We start from the raw sequence: 12,909 nt of genomic DNA on the forward strand, positions 1-12,909 counted from the left end.
AGATTTGAAGGAGAAATTATATGGGTTCAAAATGGATGCTTCTACTAGTTTAGATAAAAATCTTGATTTGTTTGAAAGACTAATCCAGGATCTTACTAATGCTGGCGAGAAAAATGAGTTAGATGATGTTAATTTGTCAATTATCTCGTTGAATTCTTTACATGCTGATTATGCTATTGTTAAAAATGCTATCGACTATTCATGTAAGTCTGTGACTTTAGAAGAATGTATTGAGGCTTTGAAAAATAGAGAATTTAAATTGTTGTCTTCAAATAAATCCAATGGTGAGACTTTATTTGTTAAGGGTGAGGACTTCAACAAGAAATTCAAGCCTAAGAATATGGCAAAAAATAATAATAATGTACAACATAATCAAGGCAATGATAATGATAATAATAAGGATGAATCAGTAGATAGAAGATGTTTTTTATGTAATAAAGAGAGCCATCTTAAGAGAAACTATTATGCCTATAAAAGGAAACAAAAATATACATCTACGGATGAACAAGCTAATGTGTATGAGGTAATAAATGCGTGTGACGATAGGAGTCAAGAGTGATGCTTGACTGAGGTTGCACTTTTCATATGAGTCCAACCTTGATTGATGATATCGAATGGGGGCAATGCCCAAGCGGGTGTCTCGCTAGTTGCTACAAATGTTGTCATAACTTGACTCAATAACCATTAGAATAGAACCTTCTATGGCAAATCATGCACAACTTATATAAGGTTTAGCGACAATTGCCATAAAAAAGGGCAAACAGGTGCTCAGACTTTGGTACAAGCAAGTCTTGGGGATAATTTTCCTAATTCAACTCAAATACTTATTAAGATAGGGTTGTGGTGATCCAAGTGAACCCCTTGGTTGAACCATGATCAATTTCACTTGATGGTCTAAACCAGTCCACAAGAGCAAACAATTAAATTGGACTAACAAAGGTAGTTGGGCAGCTACCTCCAATGTTCAAGTCAGATTAAGTAACAATACCACTTGAGGATAGGGCTTTAGAGGTCCAAGTTGAGTAACTAGAACGAATGGAAAGAGCGGTTGAACATCGATGATGGATAAACTGTGCAACAATGAAAAATAGGAAAGGCCTAGACAAATACACCAATGCTTTCTTTTATAGGGTGTTTACTTGGGCACGAGGTGAAGCCTTCGAGTAATAGTTCCTTTACAAATAAAATTGCACAGAAGTTGAAAAGAAGAGAAGAAATTCCTGCACCTCCTCTTTCAGTCTTTAAATTCCTTCCAAGGTTTCAAATTATATTCGATTCGCATAAAGGAATGGGAAAAAGAATTACTCAAGTGGGCAGAATTACTGAACTTGGCATGTATGTGTGGTGCTACCTAAATAAAGCTAGAAATGAATGCAGTTGAAGTATTCATGCCCAAATGACGAGAGAAGACATCAACATAGCACCGAGGAAGAGAGCAAAATTGGAGACTGTTGGAGAAATCCTGACTTGTGTCAAAAGGACACAGCAGGAGCTTATACTGAAAACTTACCAAATATAAAACAACCCTATCTTCTGAGTGTGGGAATCTTACAAGAAAAATAAGCTTCTAGAGAATCTACTCCCAATAAGGAAATAACAAAAAAGGAAATAAACCAACTAAATCTCCTCAGGTCTTTCAACGCTCTCCCTCAGGTTGGAGCATAAATTTTTACCATGCTCTATTTGCCAATGATACTAATAAAAACCTTGCTACTCAAGCTCTTTATAAGCACATCAGCCCACTGTTTGTCTGAAGTAATTGAAGTGATATGAATCGATCTAGCATCAATCTTCTCTTTGATGAAATGTCTATCAATCTTCACATCCTTGGTCCTGTCATGTTGTACTGAATTGTGAGCTATGTTGATTGTCAACTTATTATCTGAATACAACTATATAGGAACCTTTGAATTTGATCCAATCTCCTAAAGTAGCCCTCTTAGCTATAGTACCTCACAAATGCCTTGAGCAAGTGCCCTAAACTCATCCTTGGCATTGGACCTTGCAACTACATGTTGTTTTTGACTTCTCCAACTAACCAAGCTACCTCCACATACACACAATAACCAGAGATAGACTGCCCATCATCTGGACATTCTACCTAGTCTGCATCTGTGTGTGCCTAAACTCTATGATGTCTATAAGCTAAAATCAAAATGTCTTTCCCTAGAGTAGCATTAAAATAGCTCAGATTCGGTATACAACATCCAAACGTGAAGAATAGGGATCATGTATATACTGACGGACAACATTAACCACAAATGTGATATTTGATCAAATGTGTGACAAAAATATCAACTTCCTGACCAACTTTTGATTACTTACTGTCACACCCCACCCGCCGGTCTCGGTTACCCGCCCGACAACTCGTGGGTGCGTTGCGTCACAAGATCCAAGGTTTTAGTCTATCAACAATATTTAAGACAAATAAAGATAATCAAGAGCAAAGACTATTCAATAACTGAATTAAATGAATCACAAGAGTCCAAATACTCCAATAACAATAATAAAGGAAAGAAATAATGAATAAAATGAATAAGGGTTCAGTGGAAGTAAACAAAAGAGTTATATCAATTTCTTTCCAGTTTCCTTTTCTAAGTTTAAAAAGTGTTTTTCATGAATCTCAAGGTAGGGTGTCCTCCAATTCTTCTCTATTCGCTGAGCGAACTTTCTGACCACCTTCCGTCTCTAACCATCAATAGGTGCGATAAGCGCACTCCATGCAGCTGCAGGAGCTCCCGCACATGCTATTTCCATCTCCCACTGACGGTGCCACATCTTCTTCATACAGGATGGTTCATTCATAGGAAACCACTCCATCTTCCTGTATAATTCCTTCTTCTGTGCAGGCTAATAAACATATACAAAATAAAGACGTGAGTTCTAGAGAACTCAGTAAGAAACCGGCAAGGACTGGCTACCTCTATAGGGATCCTGGGAAAAAGGGGAAAGTCCACACCTGACTCTCATTTCCATGGCTGGGGTTAGGTCAACACTCTCTCACCACAACCATTGGTAATGAGTACTGGCGCATGTCGGGGTTTCTAATCCAATGCAAAGTCATACTGGTTACATGTCTACATGAAGTCCAGATACATCCCCTATGGCACCAACCAACTCGGTTCAGTATCCTTCGCAACCTAGGAGAGAGAATCCTCACGGATCCCAGCTCTTCGTGTTGGACTCCACTCCTTAACCCTATGGTCATCCACATATTATTGGGGTGGATGCTCTCATGATTCCTCACGACACCCGATCCGATCCTTGGACATCCATGAGCCCAACCCTAACATATGCAACCCTATCATTTATATGACTAACAGTGGACCACAATGTCACATCACTGTCATCACGGGTCACTCGGTTTCAATCCCCCTACCGAAAGGGTAGTAGCATGTGGGGTACCTAACCATGCAAATCTAGACTCTACCTAAATAATGCCATCAAATAGTAAAGACATTGCTGGAGACATCAGCAGGCATGTGTCCCATTCCACAGCCTTCTGATATCCCTTGCTAAGATATCCCAAAAATAGACACCTCATCCATCAGAACCATATACCAACTATCATCAATACATAACATTCATAATCAACACAGTATGTATATAAGTAAGACAAACAACAGTAAAGTAATATGATTTATATATAAGACATAAAAACAGCAGCATGTATAAAGAAATATGATTTCAAATAGACACTAGATTAACATATTACAAGTCTATTCAAGAGATAGGGTGAATTGTCCTTACCTGCATATAAGTAAAATTGTCCGTAAAATGAAATTCGATAACTATTATATGACTTTTCTTTCAAACAGTGATTACCTATACACAGGGTTACAGTAACATATAAGTTAAATGAATCAATTTGAATCAGAACCAAAAGTCATTTGGTCTCTGTTTACCAGCCGGTCGCTTAGGTTGAGCGACCGCCACTAGTGACCGCCCCAAAAATAGAGAGTTTCAATCTGAAACTCAGGCCTCTGATTACTTGTTTTCAATCCGGATTTCGAGTAATCTTGACCTAAGTCTCAAATCTAATACTCCCTAAGCGAAAGGGTGAGGGAAAACTAACCATTACCATCAATAGATTACCCAGAACTCTCCCCTTGACTAGATTATCCTTCTCACGAAAACAGGGTTTCGTTTATGGTTAATTCATTCAAGTAGATTGAAAAGAGAGTCAAAATGATCCAAGGGGGTAACCACAAAGACGAGGGGATGGGTTAACACTAATTTAATGGACAAAGAAAGTAAAGAACAAAGGATTAATTCATTACTTCACGTCAAAAAGTCAGAAAAGGAAAGGACTGATCTCCAAGTCATTGCCAATACTCTAGAGTCTCTTTTGGAACTTCCCTGCAGCCGTCTAACCTCCAGATTTAGCAACCACGAATAAAATATTTGTTACTTAGACGAGGGTTGCCTTTTATAGAAGTCAGGGGGCAAAATAGGGTAAAATTCCCAAAAATAGACCGGGCGGTCACTCTAGGCGGTCGCATGGTTTAATCGACCGCCACTAGCAACCGGCCCCATGTAATTTGCCATACAAGGGTGCTTTTGCTAGGGGGTTGATACCCAAGGCCATCCTAGCCCTAAAGAAGAGATGGGGGAGATCTTACCTTCATTCCGGACATCTCCGAACAACACTTGACTTCCAGAATTCCAAAAACCAAGCAGGGCAAGCTCTTCAGACAAAGGATTCAGATCCATGGGTTCAGGGTATGGATCATGGACTTCAATCTGGACACTCCACAAATTCACCCGACTAGACCTTCGGGTTCTCGGACCTGAAATACTGATCTCGGGTTAGAAATATGGGGGTTGTTACATTCCTCCCCCCTTAAAAGAAATTTCGTCCCCGAAATTACAACGTACTTGAAGGTCCAAAAAGGTGAGGATACTTGGACCGCATCTCATCTTCTTTCTCCCAAGATGCTTCCTCAAAAGAGTGATTCTTCCATTTGACCTTCACCAAAGGTATAGTCCGATTTCTCAACTGCTTGTCCTTCTGATCCAAAATCTCAGTCGGTTCTTCATCATACGTTAAATCCGCACTCAAACCTTCTGGTTCATGCTGGAGCAACTGCTCTGTGCTTGCCAAGCATTGCCTTAGCATAGATACATGGAAAACATCATGCACACCAGCAAGAGACGTAGGCAGAGCTAACCGATAAGCTATTGGTCCAACCTTTTCAATAATGTCAAAGGGACCAATATACCTAGGGCTGAGCTTTCCTTTAACATTAAAACGCATGACTCCTTTCATCGGCGAAACTTTCAAAAATGCACACTCACCAACTTGAAACTCAAGGTCAAACCTTCTTTTATACGCATAAGACTTCTGTCAAGACTGAGGCAGTTTTGATCCTTTCTCTAATCATATCCACCATGGTGCCGGTGGTTTCGATTAGATCAGGGCCAAGAACACGCCTTCCCCAACTTTATCCCAATACAGAGGAGTTCTACAAGTCTTTCCATACAAAGCTTTAAACAGGGCCATTCCAATAGTAGACTGATAACTGTTATTATAAGCAAACTCCACCAAGGCTAGGTGGTCATCTCAGTTACCACTCATATCTATGACACACGCTCTAAGCATATCTTCCAAAATCTGTATGGTCCTTTCCGATTGGCCATCGGTCTGAGGATGGTGAGCAGTACTCAAATTCAGCTGAGTACCAAGAGCTTTCTGCAAACTATTCTAGAAACGCGACGTAAACCTCGGGTTTCTATCTGACACAATGCTAACAGTAACACCATACAGTCTCACCACATTATCAACATAGAGTCAGGCCAACTTATCCATAGAATAGGTGATCTTCATTGAAATGAAGTGTGCCGATTTGGTTAATCGGTCCACTACCACCCACACCGAGTCATTCCCTTTTCCAGATTGGGGTAGACCAGTGACAAAGTCCATAGCAATGTCTTCCCACTTCCAACTAGGTCTTGGAAGAGGTTGCGAGGCAGAATGGCCGTCTCTGGACAGCTTTCACACGTTGACAAGTTCCACACTTAGCAATGAAATCTTCTACATCATTCTTCATGCCAGACCACCAAAAATATCCTTTCATATCATGGTACATCTTCACGCTTCCGGGATGAATAGTAAAGATGGACTGATGAGCATCAGTCAAGATTTCGCTTCTGAGGTCTTCAACAGCAGGAACACAAATTCTTTCTCTGAAAACAAGAGCACCATCAAAGGCTAGGGAGAAATCTTCCACGTCCTTAGTCTTCGAAGTGATCAGGTCAATCTTCTTCTTCAATTCTGGATCAGTCGACTCTAGAGCAACAATTCGGTCCCTCAAACTCGGTCGGATTGACACAGCTGCTAAAATAGCACCAAAACTTTCTGACAAAATCTCAAGTCCAAATCTGACAACGGAGAACAATAAGGGCTTACTGAGACACGTCAGAACCACACTTCCTCGATTACTCTTTCTACTCAAGGCATCAAGAACCACATTAGCTTTTCCTGGATGATATTGAATATCACAATCATAGTCCTTCACCAGTTCTAGCCATCTTCTCTGTCTCATATTCAACTCCTTTTGAGTAAAGAAATACTTGAGACTCTTGTGGTAAGTGAAAATCGATATCTTTTCACCATAAAGATAGTGACGCCAAATCTTCATAGCAAAAACCACATCTGCCAATTCCAAGTCATGAGTAGGATAATTATGCTCGTAGTTCTTCAACTGCTTAGAAGCATAAGCTACCACCTTCCCATGCTGCATCAAAACCCAACCCAAACCAACTTTAGAGGCATCGGTATAGACTGTCAAACCTCCAGAGTCATCTGGTATCGTCAACACAGAAGCGTTAGTTAACCTTTTCTTGAGTTCTTGGAAACTCTTTTCACAGTCTTCCTTCCACTCAAACTTGACTCCTTTTCTGGTAAGCTTCGTCATAGGTGCTGAGAGTCTAGAGAAATTCTCAATGAAGCGCCTATAATATCCCGCCATACCAAGAAAACTTCGAATCTCAGTGACTGACTTAGGTCGGTCCCAATCAGCAACAGCTTGAACCTTTGCAGGATCAACCTTAATACCATCAGCAGAAACAATGTGACCTAAGAACATAACTTTAGGCAACCAAAAGTCACATTTGCCGAACTTGGCAAACAACTTCTTCTCTCTCAAACGCTGCAGAGCAAAACTCAAATGCACAACATGTTCTTCTTCGCTCTTTGAATAAATCAGAATGTCATCAATAAATACAATGATAAACTTATCTAAGACATCCTGAAATACTCGGTTCATCAGATCCATGAACGCTGCCGGTGCATTAGTAAGACCAAAAGGCATAACTCGAAATTCATAATGTCCATATCTAATCCTAAATGCGGTCCTGCAGACATCACTGGACTTCACTCTTAACTGATGATACCCAGATCTCAGATCGATCTTCGAGAACACAGAGGCACCTTTCAACTGATCAAACAAGTCGTCGACCCTAGGGAGAGGATATTTATTTTTAATCGTCAACTTGTTCAATTCCCGATAGTCTATGCACATTCGCATACTACCGTCATTCTTCTTCACAAACAACACCGGGGCTCCCCAAGGCGAAACACTGGGTTGGATAAACCCTTTGCTTGACAAATCATTTAACTGAGTCTGGAGTTCCTTCAACTCAGTCGGAGCCATCCGATACGGAGCTTTCGACACAGGAGCTGCTCCAGGAATTAGATCAATTGAAAACTCTAACTCCCTCTCTGGAGGCAACCCAAACAAATCATCAGGGAAAACATCAGGAAAGTCCCTGACAACTTCAATATTAGACAACCGTTTCACACCTTCCGAAACATCCACAGAAGAGGAAAGAAGTCCAACATCTTTAGTCCACTGCTTGACTTTCACAGTCGCAACCACTATCTTCTTGCTCAACTTCCCTTGACTACTTTGATACTCAAAATGACTATCATCCTTAGGATGAAACAGTACCTTCCTTTCCGAGCAAAGGATAACTGCGCCATACTTAAATAACCAATCCATTCCAAGTATCACATCAAAATCAAACATGTCCAACTTGATCAAAAGGGCTTCAAGGGTTCTACCAGCAATAACGATAGAACAAGATTCAACCACTTCATCTAATCTAACAACAGATCTGGTAGGAGTACTAATAACTAGTCCTCTTTCCAACTTTGCAAGTGTAACAGGAATACGACTCACAAAAGAAGATGCTATGAATGAATGAGATGCACCAGTATCAAATAATACGAAAGCAGAGGTAGATGATACTGGAATAATACCTGTCACAACATCGTGATCTGTCTCAAATTCTGAACCAACAACACCGAACACTTTTCCAGGTGGGGAACATTCGAAGCGAGGCTTCAAACCGACACACCGAGAACTCGGCCTGCGAGTGCGATTCGAGAATAATGATCCGGCTTCCCACAGTTAAAGTAGATCAAATCCCTACCACTCGCAGGAGCTGCTGAAGAAGGATATGCAGGTCTCTGGTTATTAACCATTGGACAAGGGTTAGCATAGATCGGTCCAAGACCTAACTACACCGCAGACAGACACACCGGTGCACCACTAGAACCATAGCTCGAAGCGAGCTAAAACTGGAACTAGCTCCTCTAGGCTGAAACGAAGGGGCAGTATAAGGAGCGAGCCTAGAGAATCTCCGATTCACGGTCACCCAAATGATTCCCTGTTCGCAATGAACGATGGAGCGAATAATTCTCTCTCTCATTATCTTCTACCTTCTTCGCATTCTGTACCATCTCAGCATAATCCACAATCGGATGAATTGCCAGGTAAGTCTTCAGTGACGGCCTCAAACCTTTGAAGAACTTCTTTGCCTTCTCACGATCACCTCTGAAAGCAGCCAGCTTCATGCTGCAGTCTCTGCTCTGCACAAAGAATCTTCTGAGCTTCATTGCAACGGAGGTTGCGAAAAGCTTTTTCCATCTCTCGGATCCACTTGTTAGGGAACAATGTATCCGACGAAATACCAGTAAAAGCAGGGATCTGAAGCTTCAAGAAATGCTCCATCAACCTTGCATGCGAACCAGAGGCAAAACCGTCTACAAAAGGACCAGTTGCAGAAGTACCAGCTCCATTAGGATTAAGAGCTGTCTGGGCATTCTGCTGAGTAGTCGCAAAACCTTGCATCATTGTAGTAAACTAATTCTTCTGCTGATGCATCATGTTTCCCAAAATGTTCATCACATCCTGAATAGAGACTACTTGCAGTGCCCGCGGAGGATTTTCGCCAGTAGAAGGAATTTCAACTCGGGTAGGCTCAGTTCCAGTGTTTACTACAAGTATCTCAACACAGTTCTGATTCTCACCACCTTCTTCTCCAACTTGATCATTAACAGCACGATTCCTTAATTAAACCATTTTGTGAAAGAATTCTAGAAATTAGCAACACTAAATGATCCAGTCCGGAAAAGATTCCACAAGTCAAAATAACTCCACAACATGGCCAACATTCACAATCAAAAGCAGCAACAAGCACAAATTCCAAAATCAACAAAACAGAGCCAAAATCCAAAAATACGTGGCGCACCGGGAATCGGACCGCAGCTTGAGCCGGTCGCTCAAATCAATCGACCGCGCATTGGGACCGCCCCAAAATAAGCGCGACAACAACGTTTCAAATACGGTTTTTGGGTCTCATTTCACTTCTACTTTGCTCCAAACACATTTTGGGCTCTGGGGATTTCGTGCTAAGGGTTAGGAAAGTATTTTGGAGACTCCGTTGGCTTCGGATCTACTTCCCACGTGACGCTTACACACTACACAGGTAATTTTCTCACAAAACCCTTCATTTCTATGGTTTGCATGAGAGAACTACAATGTGCAACTATTTTTAGGTTTTCTTGTGCAAAAATGTTTATTTTACTTCCCATACCATGTCTAGGCATAGATCTACTGTTCACTATGCATTTTTACACTAATAAGTAATTACTAGACATCTCATGGCTTCTCATTTTGCATCTTTTTCTGCCTAAAAACAGATTTTCTCACTAGATGGCTGCCCGCGAAGGTAGGAGAGTACCCATTCACGGCCGAGGTCGTGGTTGAGGTAGAGGTGACGCACATGACCCAATCCATCCAGACTACTTTAAATCACTGGAGGCACAGGAGCTGTACTTTGGCCACTTTAGTCAGCGTCCGATTGAGCATGGTCGATCAGTAGTGACTGCAGAGGTAGAACAGTTCCAGATCGAGAGTAGATTTGCGGCTGTGGGATGAAGAGGTACCTTGTTTTTGAACGAGGATGCCTATCCAATGCTAGTCAGGTTATTCTACAGCAACCTGACCTTCCACAGAGAGATGGATGGAGAGCATGACACTAGGCTGGTGATAGAGAGCCGGGTGAAGACTACAAACATACGCTTCACCACAGAGGAGCTGGCTCACATCCTAGACGTGCCATACATCCACAGCGACAGGAGATGGTTCAAGCCGGGGGCTGAGTCAGACGATGTCATTCACTGGGAGGAGAGAGCTCCCGTCTTCTCGAGCATTTGCCCACGGGAGTGCAGCGGGGTAGAGTCAGTGACCAAGCTGCATCCCTTATGAAGGATCATCTCCCGGATCATAGCACGGAACTTGCTGCCTAAGGCAGGTCATCAGAGTGAGATTTCACTCATGCAGGCTATGATGACCTTCTCAGTGTAAACCCGCTACCAGATAGACTTGGCTCACATAATCCAAAATGCCATGATCTATCGAGTGACTCATCCGAGGGGAGCAAACCTTGGATACGGGCGACTTCTGACGCGGATCTTCGAGTACTTCGGGGTCGACCTAGAGGGAGAGGAGGCTGTCCCGGTTGGGCATGGCTGCACTATAGGTCACAGATTGGTCGCTCAGATGCACTTACTGGGGGGACCAAACTCACCAGAGATACCAGCTGAGCCGGAGGACATGGATGTAGAGGCTGATGATGAGGATCATGCAGACTCGCCACCACCTTCCCAGTTCGAGACAGGAGGCACATCCAGGACTCAGGATACTTCGGAGGTTGCACCACCTTGGGCTAGAGGTCTATTCACTCGGATGGACTAGTTCGAGCAGGGGCAGGTAAAGATGAGGGGTCAGATAGCAGAGTGCCTTGACATACTCCGCCAGATGAGACTAGCTCCACCACCACCACCACAACAGTAGATAGGTTTAGGTTTTGATTCATTTTGATTCAATATTGACATTAGGATTTATATATGTTTATTGTAGTTTTTATTCAGCACATGTTCATTTCCTAACATTTTGTAAAGCGTAGAGTACGCTCCAAGTTATGTAAAGCTTTATCTTATTAATGAAATACAATTATGTTTATTGCACTTGTATTATTGTCTCTTATGCATTTTCTTGATAATTACAATGTGAGAATGTATTTCACTTGACTTATTGTAAGATAACAGGGACGAGGTTTGCTGCAATGGACTCAATATGTAGAAACAAGGAACAAATGCAATGACGGATTCATTCAGAAAGGTGACTGGCAACGTGTACAGAACATTCCCCTTCTTTGTGTGAGATCTGGAGGGATCTGCCAAATGTGAACAGTAGCAGCCAGTGGCATGGAAAAGAAATGTTACGGAAGTATTTTCCATCAAAATCAGCTTTGGAACCTCATCAGGCAGAAAATTCAGAGGATGGACTGATCGGCAGCATAGTGGGTTCCTGATCATGTCCTGTCATGTGTGACCTGAATTTTCATATGCGGCATTGAAGTAGAGGGATCTCAGTTTTGGTGGGTGACTCAGAAGATTTTCGAGATCTATGATGGAAGTAGAGGGATCTCGGTTCTAGATAGGGATGTGGGTGGTATAGTACAGCCCGACTGATGACCAACCCGTTTACCCTATTAAATTCTATAAATATGTACCCTATGTTCTGATATGGAGTCATTGTGAGATTTGGGACTCTTGCCTTAGGGTTTTGGCTAGGAATTTTATAATGCCGTTTTGGCAATTGGTTGAGAGATCTCCATTGTAATCTTCTTCCTACATAGTGAATGTTCTTCTTCGCATATGGACATAGCACCCCACGTTGGGTGTGGAAGTGTGAACCGCGTTAAATCTCTCACACTTTAAATCTCTGCTTTCCTTCGATTTGCTTCTGTTTTTGTTCGTGATTTCTTGGTCTCCATTCTAACATGTCCCTAGGCATTCATCCACCACTTGGAGTTGTCTAAGGTATGCACTCCCAACTAGGGAGAACTACTCCAAAAGGAATATTCATACGCAAACAAATTGTAGTTTCTATCGGGCAGGCAAGTATCACTTGTTTTACCAGTGCACATTAGTGCTTCAGTATGGGGTGTTATATTTGAAAGACTAAAAGATGAAATAAACCTTATGACACAAGTGCAAGAGGCAGCACTATAGGTAATATATCACCAGGATACACGTGACAATATTGTAATAGTTGGTAAGTTAGCCATGTGTGCAACCATCCAGCAGCCATGGACTGAGAGACATTACAGAATACCCATAGATAAAAAGACAGACAAGGACCAGCAGGTGAGCAGCGATCACTGAGGATGTTGAGGCCAAGTGTAGAGCCTTAAACATTATAGGGGAGCAGTATACTAAGGCAGATTATCTGGCAGAAATTCTTATTGCCTGGCATCTAGAGTTCCAAACGCCTGTTCGAGGTTTGGTTCAATCAAGTCAAACCAACACATGCCTCAAGTATTCCGAACCTCAATTAAGCTCAACACATCTTGACTTGTCTTGCTTAAGGCTTTGCACTTTGGAATTTCCTCTGCTAAAACCTCTCATCATTCTTTACATTTTTCACTAGAACATGATCTCCATTCGTTGTTCTTTAGGTGATACTTCATAAATATCTTCAGGGTTAAAATAAGTGGATGAAGCTACATTGTTTGTGGCGCCTGTATCAACTAAAACACGTATTGGTATACGTC

Source organism: Hakea prostrata, chromosome 7 (genome assembly GCF_041222555.1).
Source record: "Hakea prostrata isolate BN-2017 chromosome 7, UWA_Hpros_2, whole genome shotgun sequence".
In the NCBI taxonomy this organism is placed as follows: domain Eukaryota; kingdom Viridiplantae; phylum Streptophyta; class Magnoliopsida; order Proteales; family Proteaceae; genus Hakea; species Hakea prostrata.